At 43.9% G+C, this 20,450-nt stretch overlaps 1 protein-coding gene across 4 annotated transcripts in view; it reads left to right on the top strand.

Moving 5' to 3' along the window:
* The window catches only part of BRPF3 (bromodomain and PHD finger containing 3), a 628,641-nt gene that overhangs the window by 527,923 nt on the left and 80,268 nt on the right, over positions 1–20,450 (top strand). The window lies entirely within an intron of this gene.

The raw sequence follows: 20,450 nt of genomic DNA, 5'->3' as shown, positions 1-20,450 counted from the left end.
TGGAATATAACCCACACTCTGGACACACAGGTCCGCTTGAGCTTGTGCCACTTGAATCACAAATTTCTCTTTGCCTACTGTGTCTCTAGTGTTCGTGAAAATGTAGGGGATCGATTCATTGTCTGGTCGATATTCTTCCCATTCCCATATTATCCCATTCGCTTGTGGATAGCCATCTTTATCCTGATGACATTCCTTATTAAGTCTGAAAAGTAGTCGTCCCACTGAAGGTTTCCGTGTGGCAAAAAGCAAAGTGTACCATGCTCTACAAGAGCCATTATGAGAGAAAGGAAGAGGTATGAACGGCGTTCCTCCTTTCTTCTGATGAGCTGGCATCATACCACATATCCAACAGTTCGTAGCATTCGTAGCAACATGGGTATGATGCAACATCTGGATGAAAGTGTTATTCAAATAAGACTGACGATGCTTCAATTCTTGATACGGAAGGGTATAAAAGTAGTGCTCCTCAGGCACTGGAGTGGTCAAAACAAGCAACTCACGGGCAGGAGTCATGTCTTCAACAAACCATGTGATTATACCAACAATAGCTATACTGATAATAAAACTCGTCGCACAAACAATCTACTTCTTTTCCATCTTATAGTAAAAAGTCAATATCTTCCTGAAACTAAAGAAAGGTTGTCAGAACTCTTCCCCTTAGGCAGCCGTTGATTTCTTCACCAGCGGGCCAAGACGGGTGTCACTACACTAATGCAGGGCTGATCCCCCCCCCCTTGCCACATTGGCTCTCCGTTTCACTAACCTAAGGGCCGTTCTGACAACGTCTTTGGATACAATAAAAAGAAAAATCACTTCCTTGGTCTGAGATGATATCTTCCTCCTCCAGGAATCGATTGGTCCGGGAAGAGCTCCTCAGTGTCGTTCGGTTCCACAGCACGGCCTTTCTCCGCAGTCAGGATTTCTCGATGGTCGGTCAACACAGCAGGCTCCACCAATCCAGGCGGCACTTTACGACAGTTCAAGGAGTGGATCCAGTTCTTCCGATTGGAAACTCGCACAGCTGTCCTCGTTGCAAGCAGGACCTGCTCAGGACCAACCCATCTCGGCTCCAGACTGTTCGTCCTTTCGAATACTTTGATCATAACCTGATCGCCAGGTCGGAGATTATGACCTTCACCTGTGGACCGATCAGGGAGCGCTTCTCGAACCTGTTGATGAATAGAAACCAAATTATCCGTTAACTGTGCCAGATAATCATTCATCATTACACAAGGTACATCATGCACTGACTTTGGTTTTGGTGGACCCCAAATATTCATTGGGCGTCCGAATACAATCTCGTAGGGTGTGAGACCGGTCCGAGAATGCGGTATCGATCTAATTGACAATAATACCAGCGGTAAAGCATCTGGCCAAGTCAAAGAAGTCGAAGCTTGGATCTTCGCGATCTTAAGCTTCAGAGTATATTTCTCGACCAATCCCGCAGACTGAGGGTGAAACACTGCATGAAATTTCTGGGTAATGCCTAGCCCTTTCAGGACATACTTGATAACGTCTGCTATGAAATGAGGTCCGTTATCACTCCACAACAATCTGCAAACACCATATCGAGGGAAGAACTCCTTCAATAGCATCTTGGCTGTAGTCATTGCAGTATTGTCTTTCGTAGGGTATGCCTCAACCCATTTACTGAAGGCACAAACCACTACTAGAACATACTTCAGATTGTTACAGCGCTCAAGCTGGATGTAATCCATCTGCAAAACCTCAAAGGGTGCAGTGGGTGTCGCAAATCCTCCTGCTGGAGTTCGTGTACCTTTTCCCGGGTTATACCTCAGGCAAATCATGCAGGTCTGCACTACCCTCTTTGCCGTACTAGCGATCTCCGGATGCTCCCAAACTCGTGTGAGTAATTTAACAATTGCGGAAGCTCCGACATGCGCTAGTCCATGTGCCATCTGAACCATAGGTTGTACGAAGGCTGTGGGTAACTTCCATTTATCCATCTGCTTACTTCTTCAACACCCTTCATCATCTAATTCTCCATCATTGGACCATTTCTCCCGTTCCTTATCGGAAGCGGTCCTCTGTATCTCCAGCACTTCCCTCCTAGCATCGTGCCATCTTTCTGCCTGCGACTTCACAACATACATTGCAGTAGCACCAGGCTGCATCGCAGTCTCTCGTGCCACCCGGTCTGCTAAAGCATTCCCTTCTCTAACTTTATCAACCACTTTCTTATGAGCACTACATTTAACTATAGCAATCTTCTTTGGATATGTTAATGCAGTCAAAAGGTTGTAAACTAACTCCCCGTACATTATCTGTGCTCCATGTGACGTTAGAAACCCTCTCTCCTTCCAGAGTAGGCCGAAATCGTGCACTACTCCGAAGGCATAGCGGCTATCTGTATAAACATTCACACACAATCCTGTACGGAGCTCACATGCTCGTGTTAATGCTATCAGTTCCGCTGCTTGAGCTGATTTCTGCGGTATGCGTGCTGTCTCCACTATCGTTTGTAATGTGGTAATTGCATACGCTGCTGAAGTCGTACCATCTGGTAGCTTCAGGCATGATCCGTCCACCCACAGTTCTCCATCTACATCTGTAAAGGGCGTATCCTGGAGATCAATACGACCCTTTGTCTGTTCCTCAGTCACAAGAATACAATCATGTGCTTTCCGTGCTTCAGACTGAGGTTCCGGGAACGGCAACAATGTGGCTGGATTTAACGTTGCACACCTCTTTAACGTAATATGAGGAGCCAAAAGCGTCAACTCATATCCCGTTAAACGAGCACTGGTCAAATGCTGCATCTTTGTCTGATTAAGCAGGGCATCAACAGCATGGGGGACTAATACCAACAGTTTGTGAGATAACACAATCCCCTCGCTTTGGCATATTGACACAGCTGTCGCCGCAACCGAGCGAAAACAACCTGGTAATGCTCGGGCAACAGGATCAAGTACAGCCGAAAAATATGCACAAGGGCGCTGTTTGTCGCCGTGCATCTGTACTAAAACTGATAATGCGCATCCATCTTTCTCATGCACATACAGTGAAAAGGGCTTCGTATAATCAGGGGTACCGAACACTGGTGCTGAACAAAGGGCTTGTCGTAATTGCTGAAAGGCAATTTCACACTCATTTGACCAGGGAAGAGGGATCGGTGTGTCTTTTGTCAAAAGGGCTAACAATGGTTTAGCTATGTGTGAAAATCCCAATATCCATTGCCTACAGAAAGAAGCAAGACCCAAAAATGCACGCACGTCCTTCTGTGTGGAAGGTACTGGCGTGTCCAAAATTGCTTGAATACGATCTGGTGTGAGTGCACGCCCCTCCTTAGACAAAAGGTGACCCAAGTAAGTCACCTTTGGTCTACAGAATTGCAATTTCTTCCTCGACACTTTGTGATTGTGCGATGCCAAAAAGGAAAGCAAAGATAACGTACACTTCTCACACAGCTCAGGAGTGTCAGCCGCCAACAAGATGTCATCGACATATTGTATAAGGGCGACACCCTCAGGCAGAACAAAGGAATCCAATTGCCTCTTCAATGCTTGACTGTAAATACTAGGACTTTCTGTATAACCCTGAGGGACTCTACAAAATCTATAAGACCTATTATTTAAAGTAAAACCGAAAAGGTATCGGCTATCAGGGTGAATAGGAATCGAAAAGAAGGCATTTTTCAAATCAATAACTGAAAACGTGGTCGCCGTTGGCGGGACCAGAGTAAGTAACGTCGTGATATCAGAAACCACTGGATATTGAGGTATCACTATCTTATTCACTTCCCTTAGGTCAATGATAAAACGATAAACCCTAGTATCGGTATCTTTCTTCAAAATGGGTAAAATAGGACTGTTGCAGACATTATAGGGAACTTCCTCCACTACTCCCACCTTAATCAAATCCTGCACAATCTGTATGAGTGCCTCCTCCCCCTCCTGGGAAATGCGATACTGAGGGAGGCGCGGCAACACCGCACCCTCCTGGACACTGATGTGGACCGGCGGAATCACCATCTGTCCCACATCAGTATCCGAAGTAGCCCACAAAGAATGAGGGAGGGAAGCTAATACAGTATCCTCCGCAACCACACACATCCGGTCTGTCATTGGGTGATTATCGTTTAATATCACACGCACTCCAGTAGGGGAGCAGCGGATCGTAGCTCTAAAGTGCTTGAGCATATCAAGACCCATAATGTTGTCGGGCGTGTTCGGGCAAGCAGGAACGGACCTGCCGCAGAAAGGTTGTCAACATGGAATGCAAGGGGTCGGGAAAGAGGGCGTCGAGAGAGTGTACCATCAAACCCTACTGATTTAACCATTAAGCCAGATGGGGGAGCCCTCGGAACCAATTGTTTGGACAGCGCACTGCGAGTAGCTCCTGTATCAACTAGGAACCGATCAGTAGAACCCAAAATATTTGCTGAAACATAAGGACCCTTCTGATCAACCGGCACTTCAACTGATTCAAACCCCCATCCAACGCAATCCTACGCATGCTGTGAGTCATGGTACCCAGAACGGCCGTTCCCAGACATTTGATACTGGTGTTGCCTATCAAACACATTAGGCCTATCCCGTTGCTGTACGTTAGGCTCAAATCTAGTACGATCATTAGAGTTCCCTCTATAATTCGAAAAGCCCCCTCTACCTCTCGGTGGTCCCTGACCACGTCCCCGACGAGATGCATATAATACCGGACAATCTGTGGCCCAATGACCCGACTGTTTACAATACGCACATTGATTTCTATTTACAACTGACCGACCCGAAGGGGGACCATAGAATCCTCCCCTACCTCTTTCTACACCCCGACGAGGCGGACCATATACTTGTGCTAACATCACCTTAGTTTTCAAATCTTTCGATTTCTTCTCCTCATTCCCCTTCGCTTCTTGTTCCTGACGCTCATAATACTGAGCCATAGTCAGGAGGGATGCCGGAGACGAGGTGGACCAAGAACTTTCACTCGCTTTTAAACGAGCTGCTATTCCCGGTAATAAATTCGCCACATATTTATCCACAAAAAGATGTCGGCCCGTATCGTCCGTAAGCGACTGACCACTGAAATCATGAAAGGTCTCCTCAAAGCGTGTAAAGAAATCTGAAACTGATTCATCAACCTTCTGTTTACACGAGGCTAACATATTACAGTCAATCTTTTTAGGGGGAATAATCGTTTTCAACTTAGTCAAGATAGCAGCGGGGAGATCTAAAATAATCTGGGGCGGTTTTTGCGCGGGTTTTCTCTCCCTATCCTCATCCTCAATCTCAGACCATTTGGCCCTAAAAACGGCTTGATCATCCACCTTCCGCACAGAGCGCCACATATCCGGTGGTAAAATAAGCCCAAAAAACAAATCTATATCTGCTAAAGTCATAGTACAAGAATTCAAGGCCCCTTCGACCTCTTCGTAAAAGGCCGCCGGATTCTTGCGGGGGTCAGGCAATGCATTCTTCAATGCCATAACATCAGGTCTATGCCAGGGAGTATAAACCCAATTATACACAAAATAACCCCTAGCATCGGGGGGGAAGACATATCTGAGCTAGTTCCTGCTCCTTTAGGAGGAACATACAAAGGTGCTGCCTCTCGCATTGGTTTAGCATGCACTAGTTCGCTCTTATCTGAGTGGGAGGTAGATGATTGGTCGCCGCCGATACGTGAATCCGATTGCTCCTCCTCCCCTGTCTTTAGGCGCGCTCTCTTTAAGTTCAAACGCCGCGTCCCGCAATGCAAACAGCCGCCGGACCGCATCAGGTGCCTTAGAGGGAGAAAAAACACAGTTACGTAATGCTTTAGAATCTGATACTACATCATCAGGCTCGAAAACATCAGAATATTTCCGAAAGGCAGCAATCACGTCATGAGAAAAGGTTTCAAGAAAATACAGCCGCTCTTTATCCCGCCAATGTTCCAAAGATTCCAATAATTCAGAAAGAGGTAGCTTGTCCTTAAGCGCACGAAGAGAAATTTTCCGAAGCTCACCCATACGCTCAGTTGATAACATGGACCGCGTGTGTACCTTATCCGAAAACGATCCAGAATCCTGCGATCTCGGGGCGGACGCACCAACATAAGGGGGCGGAGAGCGATCTAATAAATAAAAATCATCTTCAAGATTAGTAAGGACAGGATAAAGTGGCTGGCGGACAGCATATTGACCCGAGACTTGCAACCTACGTTCTTTCTCTTGTTTCTCCGCCAGTTCTCTTCCCTCCTGACGCTTCGCTTCCTGCGCTCTCACATGATCATTTTTCCGTTGCTCTTTATCCAACAGCGCTTTCTCACGTTTCTCTCGCTCACGCACTTCCTTCACCCATAACCGTACACATTCAAACATGTCTTGCCGAGCACGCCGTTTACACATACACTGTTCCACATACTCAATCTTGCGCATATCAAACGATCCATACAAAGGCCATCGTAACTCAGGATCCTTTTTGGTATATTTCCTCCACACTGTGCTGTACATTATAGAGGAAAGACCATGCTTGACATCCCTATTAGGAGTCCCCTCTGGGGGGGCTGGAGCAGATTCCTCGAGGTTTAACCGGTTTCCAAAACAGCAGCACCACTTACGGAGTGCGCTAAAAGCAGGCATGCTCAAAAATAATGCAAAATATGCAGTATTATCAAAAATGGCACTTACTTTGCGCCGTTTAGATTTACACAGCTCCGGAGAAATATCTCCACATTACCTGCCTATATGTGTTGCAACGCATATATTCTCACAGTAATCAATACAAAATATGACCGGTCATCACAAATCAAACTCAAATAGCCAACCCAGGCTTCAAAACTCGGAGCAAGTACCGTACAATGGTTCTTACCAATCAAGAGTGTCCAGGTTCCAACTGCCAAGTTCCAAAATTCGCCCAAACGGCTGTCGCGGCAAACCGACAGAAGAGGTCTCAGTCGAGGACCGGCGCCACCCAGAAGGTCAGTTCGGAAGGGAAGGAAGAAAACCTCGGGATGCCAGGACTAAAAACGCCACTGGCAGTGATCACATCCCCGGCCAAATTCCTCACCTTCGTCACTACCAGTCCTTCGAGCATCCGAGTCGCCGATGAGCCCCACGTGACGGGCGCCAATTGAAGAATACAGGCCCCAGCTAGGCCCGCAGAATACAAGGGTTTTGCTCTCCTGTAACGTAAACTAGAAGGAAGTTGGCACGGAAACTGCAAATGCAAAGACAGTTTATTAACCCTTAAGGGTGGTCCTACAACCTATACAACACTCTTCAGTATTGCATAGAGTAGCACAAAGAACTTGCGTACACAGTCCCCTTTTATACACAACAGAGGGGCTCATAAGTGGGTGGATACAACACGAGGCAAAGAGTATTACCTTTTATGGACATTTTCGATACAGAACCAATATGTGGGCGGAGTAAACAATTTCCTGAGCCCGCGAAAACATGGTCAAGCAAGGACTAACTGATAACAGATGTGGTCAAGTCTGGGCATGCGCCAGACGGACAAAGGAGCTATGTATAGACTGTTACTAGGCAGATAACAAGAGCAACTAACACGAAGATAGGACTCTTCTCGTGCTGAGCACGTGGAGACACGACAATACAAAATGGAGTCCAGACATTAGTCAACATAGGAGAGAGACTTATTTTAAGAAAGGGAAATTCATGTCTTTAGTGAATGCTTAATCATATCGCCGTTTTAGTTTTCAACAGGAGGGCAGCTATTACATCTATCTGCCTGTCATCCTAGAGCTTATAATTTGGATATTTAAATCTTCTGAAGGAACGTATAGACATCTGAATTACAACATCTGACTACTAGAATATATTGTGCAGGGAAATGGTAACGGGTTGCAAACTACTGTGTCAATATACACACTTGTCCCACTTCAGAAGACATTATTACATATCTTTAAAAGTTACAGGGCTGGCTTACATGCTGATATGCGTTCAATTAGAAGCAGGTGCAGTTTATTGCAGAATGGATAGGATGAACTAATTTCCAAATACTTTAAATTAAAGCCTTCATGGAAGGTCTTATGAAAATCATCCAACCTAAAATGGGGATTTAGATATTCTTCTTGCAATACTTGTGTCAACATTCCGCACTGGTATTCTCATGCACATTACAGAAGTTCATGTGGAAGACAATAATTTTAGTTTCAATAACTTCATTGCATACATAGTCAGTGAGTACAAATGTTAACAGTAGACAAATCATATTTACAGCTATGGAAAGAAAATGTTTTTTACATATCCCTCCGCCGTTTGTACCTAACATGGTGTTATATCAACCTGTTGAATTGTCTTGGTTTTAATAATTCACAAATTAGGCAAAAAGTTCGACTTCAACGGATCTCAATTGAAGTAATAATAAGTGAATAGCTCTGATCACTTGCGGAATCCTGGAGCACTTAAAAAAAATAACAATATCCACTTTTCTCTACGAATACTATTTTTTCCCTTTTAAAAATAGTTTATTTTTGACAGTCTATTGATGGCAATTTTGGCCAGTTTACATTACTTTGGGTATAAAATATACCCAATCTAAATTCATAACAGATCACCAAATAAAGAATGACAAGAAGAACGCTTTCACAAAACATTTCTGAAGTAAACGGAGAGAAAAGAAGTGCAATATACCTGGATAGGCTGCAGGCTAAAGAGGCTGGAAAAAACATCACTGCTCCTTTACCACCAATATCTCGTCATGCCCCATGAGGGACTGTTGCTACAGTTCATTTTTCCGGTGCTCCTAGCATCAGGATCGTGTAGTACTGAGCTCAGCCTATTTGGCTTTTGTGTAGAAAAACCTTTCCCAACCTCTGCATAAAGCATTTTGGTCAACACCTTTCATCATCCGGAGTATGTATTTTTAGAAAATGCCATCTTTATTTTTAAAATGCCCTTCCTGTGGTAGAAAGCGGTGCAGACTGATCCTTATGACATCTGCATAACTTGTGTCCCTGATGCCCATTGTCCTGAAAAGTGTTCCAGCCTCAGAAGATATCAAGAAAAACCCAATGTAAGATTTGCCTACATGGTCTTGGAGAGGATCAGCGCAGTAGGCACGTCAACCTCTTGGAGGGATGAGGGGCATGATGAGGGAGCTCCCATTGGACATAGACCTCTTCATTTTGTAAGGACTCCACCAGAGGTGGATCTAGACAAATATCCAGGCATGGAAAATATCGTTCCCAGTTGATGTTAAAGATAGACTGTTGCCGCCTATTTGCCCTAGAGGGCAAGATCAATGTCTGAGCATTCTAGGTTCTGGAAGACACCTAGACTATCGATGTCAGAGGCAGCCTCATCATCGAGACATTCGACACCACCTGTGACGTCGAGCAGGCAGCACTTATCTATGCAGTGGTTCAGGAAGCTCAAGATTCTTATTCCAAGTATTCTTTTTCATACTTTCCTTCTTGTGAGTGAATATTTTATTCTCACCATTGCCTCCTAACTCACCCCTAGACACACATCAGTGCCATCTTCTGTGCCTTCTGCACTTGTTCCATCTACTCCTGTCACATTTGTGTTATTTCCATTTTCACCAGCTACACTTCCATCAGTGGAACACCCACAACGTTTGCACCTTCTTATCAAGCTGAATATTCTTTTGCCCACAGTGTCAACCTCTTCTGTCATTTTTGAAGCCCTGTGTTTCCTCTGGTTTTATGGCTTTTACAACCTGCAGTGGACCTCTTTCTGACAGTAGCTTCCACCAAGACAACTAGAGCAAGGCTGAAAAAGAAACCAAGGTCTTAGATCTGCTATTAGACCCTCAAAAGAATAAACGATTGTGTTGGCAGCAAGAAATTACCACTCAATTGCACTAACTAACAGTGGGAGTCGGTCCACCTCCTATATCGCCGCAAAGACCTGGAATGACTTGCTCTGTCACTTACGAAGAGCTCTCTCCCTGGCGGACTTCAGAAGCAGACTCAAGACCTGGCTGTTCGACTAAGACCTGCATAACTTCAGCACCTGGATGCCCTCAGGAGTGATAGAGATGCTCTATACAAATACTGATTGGTTGATTGATAGGACAGATTCTCTGACAGACTCCCTCGAAAACAGAGAGGGGTTTCATTTTTTATTCAAGTGAATGATCTTCTCAAATTGGATCATGCAGCTGTCGTCTTCATTCCTTGCTGTTTCGTTTTGGCAAGGGCTTCAGCTCCGAGCAGGATTTGTGTTTGGAGCCGGAAGGCTTCGGTTCCGAGGAGGATTTCTGGTGACTCGGTACCTAGCTGGAAGGCTTGACTGGGTGTTTCTGAGCCGAGCCTGGTGCCAACCTTGGCCAGAAGGCATAGGTGGTGTGGAAGCCTTTTGTTTTTTGTGGGGCACTCGCAACTCACGTTCCGTACTTCTGTGCTCGCGTCACCTTGTCCCTGCAGCAGTAGCTGAGGTTTATCTCGAGCTCTGAGTCAGAGTCTTGCACGGAGAAGGCTTCTTCCTCCTCTGTCGCTGATGCACCATCATCTTCCTGCCCGGATACTCCACTGAAGAAGTCCGGTGTGTCTTCGTGGCTTTGACGCTGAGTCTCCCGACAAAGACTGATGATCGCAAATAATTTTCTTCGATCGAAAAGATCTGCAAGCGTCGCAGTTTTCTTCTTTGTGCTCTGGAGACAAGCACAAGTTGCACACTTTGTGTGAGTCAGTGCCAGATATTTCGCGTGGCACTTAAGGCAGAATTTGTACGTTGTCCGTTCCATTGACTGAGAGCTGACTTGACACGGTTAGGCCCGAAGGCCATCCATGAAGCTTTCCGATTGAAAAGTAGATTCCGAAACGATACGCGGAGAGGTGGGAAACGCGTACGAAAACAATACTGTCGAGGGTGGAGAGGACTGCGCGTCGAGGGAAACTAAAGAACGGCTTCGAACTGGAGCGCCACAATACATTTTCGAACCCAACGGCGGAAACAAGCAATCTAACAATGGAGTCGATGACCATCCGCACTATCACCGAAAGGAGGAGTCACCTTATCTCGTGACTAGGAAAGACTTCTCCAAAGAACAACAACTTGCAAACATCCGGACCAGACACTAGATGGCAGGAGTATGCAAAGATGGCAGGAGTATGCAAAGCATGTGAATATACAGCACACATGCCTCGAGCATTAAATTCACAACTGTCTAGAGTACTGGCTATTCCAATTGTCCTGACACTGCGGAAAGGGCTTCAACTGAACATGAGAAAGACGTACTAGATAAATGCTAGATCTGATGAGCCATTACTTGTGATGTCTTCACATTTCAACACTCCTGACAGACGGAGAAGTCTCTCCTCCAAAGGTTTTTCACCTCCGAAACCAGACTTGCTACTAGTTAGTGAATGGACGGACTGGCTTCAAATGGACTTGGGTAGTTGACTCACAACCCCAACTGTTTAGAATGTTTAGAGGTGTTTGGAAATTAGACAAGACTTCTTGAGGGTTTTGAAACTTTTATCAGCCAGTGGTCTAAGTATGGGTGGCTTAAAATCTCTGTCTTCTCAGGTGGGCAGCTACTACTGCCATAGATTTTGAGAATGAGTTTGGGGGCAAAGTTGATTTCGAATTAAACAACCTCATATAGGTAGTGATGATTTTGACGAGAAACCTCAGGAACATTATATGTTTCTATATCATTGTAATGTGAAAGTAAGCCTCTTGAAGGTGTATAGCGCACTTCCATTCTCCTTGTCTGAGTTAATGGTAGATTTCAGAAGTCAGCATCACAAACATTCCCTTTTAATCCATTTGTTGGGCAATTTCAAATCAAGAATAGGTTTGAATTCTTCCACTGTGATACTCAAACATGGTGTTGTATTGTATGGTCTTATGAGCACTGTTAATAAAAAAAGATTTTTAAAAAAAAGAATAGGTTTGAATTCATGTTTTGGCCCACTTCCTTTTTGGGAAGATGGGGCTGGTTTTATAGCTTCTTTCTATAGCAGGGCAAAAGTTTTTCAAGTTGGAAGACTTCTTTAGAAAAATGTCTGGAGGAGACAATATGAACCTCAGAAGATATCCATGTTTTACAATATTCAGCATTTCTTTTGTGATGTGTTGCCACTCTAACAGATGTTATATGATGCTTTTCAGAGAGGAGTGGTGCATGGAAGAGGGAGATGGGAGAGTCAGGGATGCCACTTCTGCCTTTTTACAACATCTTCGCTTAGTATGATTTTAAGTACTGTGCCCGCTAATGTTGAAACAATTAATAGGTTTGAACCCTCTGAGGCACGTACCAGCAATCATAAGGACAGTGATTGTTCCTGTATCCTTTCTTCTTTCTAGATATACAACCTTCAAGGTCCCCATCCTTGTCATTTGATGGATTTCCTCACCAGCTTGAGAGTCAAAAAGGGTAGTTCCAAAAAGAAGTTTAGAATTGGAGCTCGACGAAATTTAAATTTCACCAAATTAATTGAAACAATTTTGTGTTACTCTTTTGAAGCAAAATTGTGAGACTCGTTCATGTAATTATGACTAATTTGGCAAAACAATCCTACTACTGGAACAGCGAACTTAGCAAGCGGCTGCTGCTGTTTGTGTTCTGCTGCATCTAGCAATATTTTCTTACCGAAAAATGCATTCTCAGGTCCATTTTGGACGCAAGGGTTCAATTTGTGCTTCGAAAGCAGCACAAAATGCTGGGTTATGTGCCTTCCGTAATCTTGCATAATTCTGCTGTAATTTCATATAATTATGACGAAGAGTGTTCTATGGCTAAATCATGAAACCATCCATAAGCAGCAATAAGCAGGAAAGATTAGGAAAGACTTCTCCGCAGAAAACCAACTTGCAAACATCTGAACCCAACACTAGTTGGCAGGAGTATGCAAAGCATGTGAATGTACAGCTCTACATGCCAGGAACAGATGCTTACTGGGTAAGTAACATTATCCTTACTCTTACTCCAGTGGTAATTCAGTCACTTCCATAGTGGTGCATGTTGAAAAATCTGCTCAAAGAAATTCCATTTCATCAAGACATTCTGACTGATAATCGTAAGGGACGCCTCTCTAATTGGGAGGGGTGCTCATATGCAAAGCCACTGGAATTATGTGATTCTACGGCTGCGCTGTTTTCCTCATAACTTTGGATTTGCCGTGTTTGATACATATTCCATCATCTGCTGCTCAATATGCAGGTTGTAATAAAAAAAAAAGTTTCATGTTCAAATGGATCATAAGTTGCTACAAATGTGTCCCCGTAGACTGGATAGCCATTCGCAAAGGTCATTTTTTAAATGCTTATTGCTGTATTTGTATGTTAAACTGGTACTAATAAGGTAAAATCTTTGCCCAGACAGTGTTACCATGTAGAAAAATGAGAAATTAATTAACACTATCAGAAAATGTGCTGCATTACGCCACATAGCTTGCCTTTTCTTGCCACATAATTAAGTCAACCCTGCTGCATAATTTGGTCCTCCCCGCCGCATAATTTCAGTGGCCCTGCTCATATGGGTTTGAAGCACCTGGTCCCACAGATACCTTATCAGAACATTCCATCTGGTTCTCAAATCCTTTAATCCTGCTTTAAAGACCAACTTCTTGCTTACTAAAATGAACTTGTTAAAATGGACAATACTACAAACATGCCCATATATATGAAATCTGCTTTTTCTGAGTGGTCCCCCCGGATTTTTCACCTTTTGCTGGACCTTTTATTTTTGCTGATGTTAGACCTTTGTGCACTTTAACCCTGTTAACCAGCAGAAAAGTGTCTATGCTCTGCCAGTATAGTATTTAGAAGTAGGACATTTAAAAATGTAATATTGACATGTCCTTACAGTAACTAGCACCCAAAAGCTATTTTTCATTGTGCCAGGCTTAGCTGTCCTGTGTAGAAAACATGATTACACAATAAAATCCCAATACTGTATCTCTGGAATGGGACTAGTTAGACCATAATTAAAATAACTATTTTTAATGGTTATTAAATCCAATTCAATGGTGAAGTCAGATTTTAAATTAATATTAAGGAAAGCTCATTTCTGGAACGTTACCTTTTCCTTGCTTCGAGATCCTGGAAGCTAAATTTGTATTTGCTCTCCCACTTCTGCCAACCAGTAATTAGCATTTGAATAAGTGTAGAAAAGGTGCAAAGTGCCTCCCAGAACAATACAATAGGCTGACCTGAATGGGCAGAGATGGCTCCTCTGAGTCCGTTCGATACATTATGAACAGGTCTTGTTCAAGCTCCTTTCACCCGAGGAATGGGGTTAGACAGGGAGGCATATTGGCCCCTTTTTTGTTCCCTTTGGATGTGAACAATTTTTTCTGTGGATTTTATGAGATCCCTCGAAAAATATTTCTATTGCCTCTGTTGAAACCTTTGCACTTTGTTCGGTATTAAGCCTGCTTTAATGTATTTACAGTCACTTCAGAATGTACATTCAACTTATGCTGTTGTGTTTTCTCGCCTCATCCTTGAGGCTGAGAAAGTCATTTGATGAGGGAGGTGATCTCGTTTGAGTGTTTTATGCTCCTTTTGGGAGAAGTTGATTTCACATACAATGCACTTCATCATGCTTCACTGTTTTGCTGTGAATTTCATCATGTCCCATACTCTGTTCAATAGTTAAGTTTAAGCATGTTCTTTTTATTGATTTATACTTACCTATTCAAAGGTTTGCACATTGATTACATGTAATTTTGTGATGCACAGAGCGTTAGGAGCGCCGTGTCGGGGCCCTAGCAGTGGTGGCCCGGACGGGGCTCGACATTGGTAGCGTCCTGAGAGGCCGTGAGGATTTCGGGAGCACTAGACCTGAGGTGGGTGAGCGTTCCTGAGGCACCGCGACCCCGCAATCTGATACATCAGAGCTCTCGGCTCCCTGGGTCACATGCTGACTTGCAGATTTTGAGGCTGTTGCTCTGGGAGGCGAGCGGGCCGCTTTGAGACTCTGCAAAAGTGCACACATTGCCCACTGCGGAGCTTCACCTGGCGACCTCTCCCTGCACCACTCCGACTGGGGTCCCCTGGATCTTGCCCGGTGTACACTCCGGCCGGCTCCCTAACGGCAGCATTGGCGCAACGAGAGTCATTTGGCCCTGATTTGCTTTGAGCACAATATCGTCAGTAATCTAACCAAGTATGGTTTGAGGAGGAGACAAAATGGCGGATTGTGAGAGACGACTTTATGGACATATTTAAAAGCCAAGAAGGACTCTGTTTGCCCTTTGACACCCGATTCAGGAGGATTTGACCAAACACACCTTACATTGAGGTATACCGATACAGCCAAGTTTGACACTTTGCGGTGTTTGTTTCGTGTTGATGCCTGACCCTAAAATGGCAGTTATGAATCCAATGCGAGTATCGGAGTTCCGACTTCGGGTGTGATGTAAGGGACAGCTGTGCGTGTTTCGCTTGTTGTGTGTCTCATGTGAAGCTCTTCATGGTGGGACCCAGTCCAGCTTCTTAGCGATTTCAATGTGTGTAATGCCTGACCCTAATATGGCTGCCTAATGAAGAGGAGGAGTGCATTATTTTTCCCGGTGGTGCCCAGCGATGCAGTTGTGGCGTCCCCGGGCATCACCACAAAGAAGGTGCGTGTACTGCCATGAGGGGAGTGTGCATATGCCGAGACTGACCCAACGTTCCTGACTCAATTAACCCAGTGAGTGAGACATGCCCGATCCTTCTTTACTAATAGTCCGGATTAGCTGATGGCCGGGGGCGCGTCTCTAATGAGGTGTTATCCTCACGGGCAGTAGCGGAGCTGATCTCCTTCCTGTGGTAGCTTGGATCTCTTGTTTAAAATCATTGGGACTGCCTGACACCAAGATGGCTGTCACAGTGTTCCCTACTATGTCGTGCTACTCCTCTGAGAAAAAAAACGGACTTCCTCCAGACCTCGAACACATCCCCCATCCGGCCTACCCTTCAGAATACCGAATCTGTTAACCTGCCTCTGACCGTAGAGACCTAGCTTTCTGGCCGATGCCCAGTGGAGCTACTTGATAGATATAGGGGAGATGGGCTGTGGACTACCTCCTTCGGCCTTCACCTACCCAGCCGGACATTGGGCAGACCTTACTTCGTCTCTCTGTCGTACTCTCCATCTTACCTCTGTACTCCACCCACTTTCTCCTTTATGCTCCTTTTTACCCTCCTCTTTGCTCTCGAATTGTTTTCTCATTGAGACCTAGCCGCTTGACTGATGCGCGGTGGAGCTACCTGATAGCTATAGAGGAGAGGGGCTGTGGGCTTCCCCTCGGCCGTCACCTACCCAGCCGGACTTTGGGCAGACTCTCCTTCGTCTCTCCATCCATCCTATCTCCATCCTTTCTCCCTCCTACACCTTACCTCACCCCCTTACCCTTCTAAGCTCCATTTATTTCATCTTTCGACTCTCTTGAAATGTTTTCTTGTAACTGATGTAACTTGTAACTGTTGTAATTTTGTGGAACCTTATGTAAAGCACTCTGATACCTCCGGGTCTAGCCAGCGCTGTATAAAACTCAAATAAATAAAAGTTAGAGATACCGCTACTCCTGAATGTCGTTAATCTCGTCATGTTCCTGTACTCACCCGTAATTGTGAATATGTTTAAATGAGAGACCGCTGTAAGGAGAAAGCACATAGTAGTTTTTTGTATGTCTATCAGTCAGTATAAATTGAGTAACAAAATGGCTACCAACTTTAACTTACACCCCCACCATGCACTGCCTATGATATGACCTCACATATGACATTGCTCGTGACATGCTCTATGACATCACTGATGACATCTCAGGTCACATCATTGATGACATCACTCATGACATCATCCAATGAGTGTGTTAATCTGTTTTATTGTTTACATAGTGGCAGGTAAGTAACATTACTTCTCTACCTAATTTTGTACAGCTTGGGTCCAGCTAATGGATGCAAGTGCTCCTAATGCACCAAAGGTGAGTAGAGGTATTGAACACTTTATAAATCTTTGTATTCAAGAGTAACTTTGTGCGCAGGTGACAGTTGTCTTATATTCATTATGTTCCACACATGTTTTTAGTTCAGAAGAAACAGTTTACAACAGGAGAAATATTCTGGGTAGGAGATACTAACTTTTGTTAGCAGCTTTGAGTTATTAGAGAGAATCGTGTCAGCATGACAATTTCTACTAAACATAGAAGGCGGTGTGCACCATGTTCTAACCTATGTATGTGCTTATCTTGCTTCAGAAGATGGGCTGTCTTTATAGTTTTCACCACAGTATGAAGGTTGCAGGTGGTATGATATTTAGCACCCTACAGATCGTGGTTATTTTTTGCAAATAGTGTCTTATTTGACAACTGTTGCATTGAGTGTACACTGTTCTTAATAGAGTCTTTTTAATACTCATTGGTGTATTTCTCATGAGTTTCACTGATTTGCAATTAGTATGGTATAGAACAGAGCTTTCCAAACTGTGTCCCGACACAGTACTGTGTCGCCTGCAAACGGTGGGTGTGTCGCGGGATGACACTGGTATTAACAGGCACTTAGCACATAACTGCTGCTATTTAAGAGGCATTCCTTTGAAAGCTTTGTTCTCACTATGCCTCATCTATTGCATAACGTCTCCCAGTAAATGGTCCTTTAAAGACCTGCGAAGTACTCCTGTGTGTGTGCCTGGGAAGCTGGGGTGAGCAGACAGAGGGACAGAGACAGAGAGAGAGACAGAGAGGTGTGTATGCTGGGTCTGGTGGCTGAGTGGACGAAGGCATCCGCTGCAGGGGCCTGTGTTCAACCTCATGGTCTCAAATTTGCTTGAAAATACACCATTTGCCCAATTTTATTTCAAAAATTTCTTCCGGGGGAAGAACCCCCCTGAACCCTCCTTAAGTGGTTTGGGCACGCTTGCTACACTCGCTTGCTACACTGCCGTACTGTGTCCTAAAATGATGCATCTCCAAAAAGTGTGTCACCAACATGAAACGTTTGGAAAGCTGTGGTAGAGAATATACTCTCTCCATAGAGTTAACACATTTTACAGTACCCAGTTCCTTACTGATATCAACTTAATTTCTCAGTGTAAGTACGGTTAGTGTCAGGGGTTTGATACAGATAGAAGCTGTCTGTAGTAGGGCATTTGTTTTGGAACTGACATTCCCTATTTTTAGGAACTTTTCTTTCTATGAACAATTGTATAGAGAATGAACACCATACTCGGAGGGTTTCACGTATATCTGTGGTCGATTGCTACGCCTAAGAGAGTTGTATCTGTGATGGTACTAATGATGCCTGATATTCTCCTCAGCTATTTTGTGCTTACTGTCAGACCTCTAATGCCATAGTAATTTATAGAGCAATATGCAGGAAACTAAACCTGGATGATATTATGAGTGATGTAATCAATGATGTCATAGAACATGTCATGAGTGAGGTCGTGTGAGGTCTTAAGAAGTACATGGTGGGGGAGCAAGTTATAGTTAGTGCTGCTAACTATAACTAGCGAATTTGTGTTTTTTTTGTTTAAAACGTTTATGTTGTCATTGACAAATTAACCTGCCAACAGCATTACTTTATACTTTGTTTTTTTCAGTGAATTTAAAAATTATTTTTATGAAAACAGATTTTTATCACACCGAACTATAACGTTACATTAACCTTTGTTTTTTGGGTGAATTTCTAGGGTTTTGTTTAAAGTAAATAAATTATTTTTCGAGTGGATGTGTGGTAGAATAACTGAAGAATATATCCTTTGTGCATTCATTTTGTAAGGGAATGGCTTTGTATTGTAACATAACAGGAAAGCGTGCACAGTTTGCAAAATCTTTCTGAAAAATGATGTCCGAGTAGAATACGGAGTAATACAACAATATTTCAGTTGAGATTGTGTTCTTGTAACTGTCATATTATGAGTTTTCCCAGCAAGTTCATTAATAATCTCATGGCACACTTTAAGGGCTTTGTATGTGTTTTTACATTAAAGAGGTAATTATAATTCAGAAAGAGAGTGATCAGTTTTTGCAATGATGTACAGTATTAGTTTTCACTATGTAAATCTATCTTTGAGGTGTTTCATTACTTTTGCAAGAGGTTTGCAAGCCACTCACAAGATCATAGAGCTATCAATTTTATTTTATGATATTGTATATAGTTCTTTTTGATGTGTTCAGTTATTGTTTAATGCTAATCTATAAAAAAGGAAGTCATTTAAATAAGTTTGTTATATCTTTTATTTTTTACAAACTTATAACTCTCCGCTAAGGCCTCACCCCAAGATTACAAGTGTTTATTCGGGTGTACATAGTGAGTAGCCTTCTACAGGAAACCTCTCTTGGATGACGGGTGTGCATAGCAGGCTGCGGGGATGGACTGCTGTTTACGCGGAGATTCTCCTCTTGGATGACTGGTGTGCGTAGTAAGGTGTGGGTAGGGATTAGCCTCTATGCTAAAACCTCTCTTGGATGACAAAATGATGTAGTAGGGTTTAGGGATGAACTGCACCTCCACTTTGACCTTTCTCTTGGATGACTTATGTGCATAGTAGGGTTTGGGAAGAGACTGGCCTCTCCGCTAAGACCTCTCCCCAAAAATCACAGGTGTGTCTAGTAAGTGGCCTTTTACATGAGACCTCTCTTGTGGAGACTGGTATGCAGAATAGGGTGTGGAAAGGAACTGGCATCTCTCGGCAGAGACCTCCCTTTTGGATGAACAGTGTGCATAGTAGGGTGTGGGGAGGGACTGGCCTCCAAGCTGAAACCTCTCTTGGATGATAGAAGTGCGTAGTAGGGTTTGGAGAATAGTTGTCCCTCCACTCCGACCTTTCTCTTGGATGACGGGTATGCGTGGTGGGGAGAGACTGGCCTCTCCACTAATACCTTCCGCCAAGATTACAGGTGGGCATAGTAGGATGTAGAGAGGGAATGGCCTTTTAGGTGAGACCTTTCTCTTGGATGATGGGTGTGCATAGCAGGCTGTGGGGAAGGACTGGCTGCTCCACTGAGACATTTCTCTCGGATAACAAGTGTACATAGTAGGGTGTGTGGAGGGACTGCCTCTCCTTTCAGTCCTCTCTCCTGGATAGCAAGTGTCCAGAGTATATGGAGGGACTGGCCTATCCGATGAGACCTCTCTAAAATAACAGGTGTCCGTAGAAGGGTATGCAGAGGGACTTGCCTTTCCACCTGTCTATTGTATGACGGCTGTACATAGTAGGGTGTAGGGTGTGTCTTCACTCTCTACTCGGAACTCTTCCCAAGCTAATATGTGAAAATAGTAGACTCTGATAAACACCATCTCCACGAGCACTCCTACAGTGTGTATTCCAGTGTATTCAAAGAACACCTACACCTTTTTATTTTTCACAATCCCGCAATAGTCCTGTGAGTTCGTAAAATAATAAAGAATTAACATTCTGTTATTCAAAGTATTTGTCTTGCAACTTCCTCTCAATGATAAGGGGAACAGTATTCATCTCTCCTTGTAGAGTGTATTGACAACTTACCTACTCCTTTTTACTATACACGATCCAGCAAAAGTCCCGTAAGATCACCATGCTCTTGCAGGTTTCACA

The sequence above is a fragment of the Triturus cristatus genome, chromosome 1_1 (assembly GCF_964204655.1).
Source record: "Triturus cristatus chromosome 1_1, aTriCri1.1, whole genome shotgun sequence".
Taxonomy (NCBI): Eukaryota; Metazoa; Chordata; class Amphibia; order Caudata; family Salamandridae; genus Triturus; species Triturus cristatus.
Note: the sequence above shows the minus strand (reverse complement) of the source record. Positions and strands in the feature narration are given on the sequence as shown.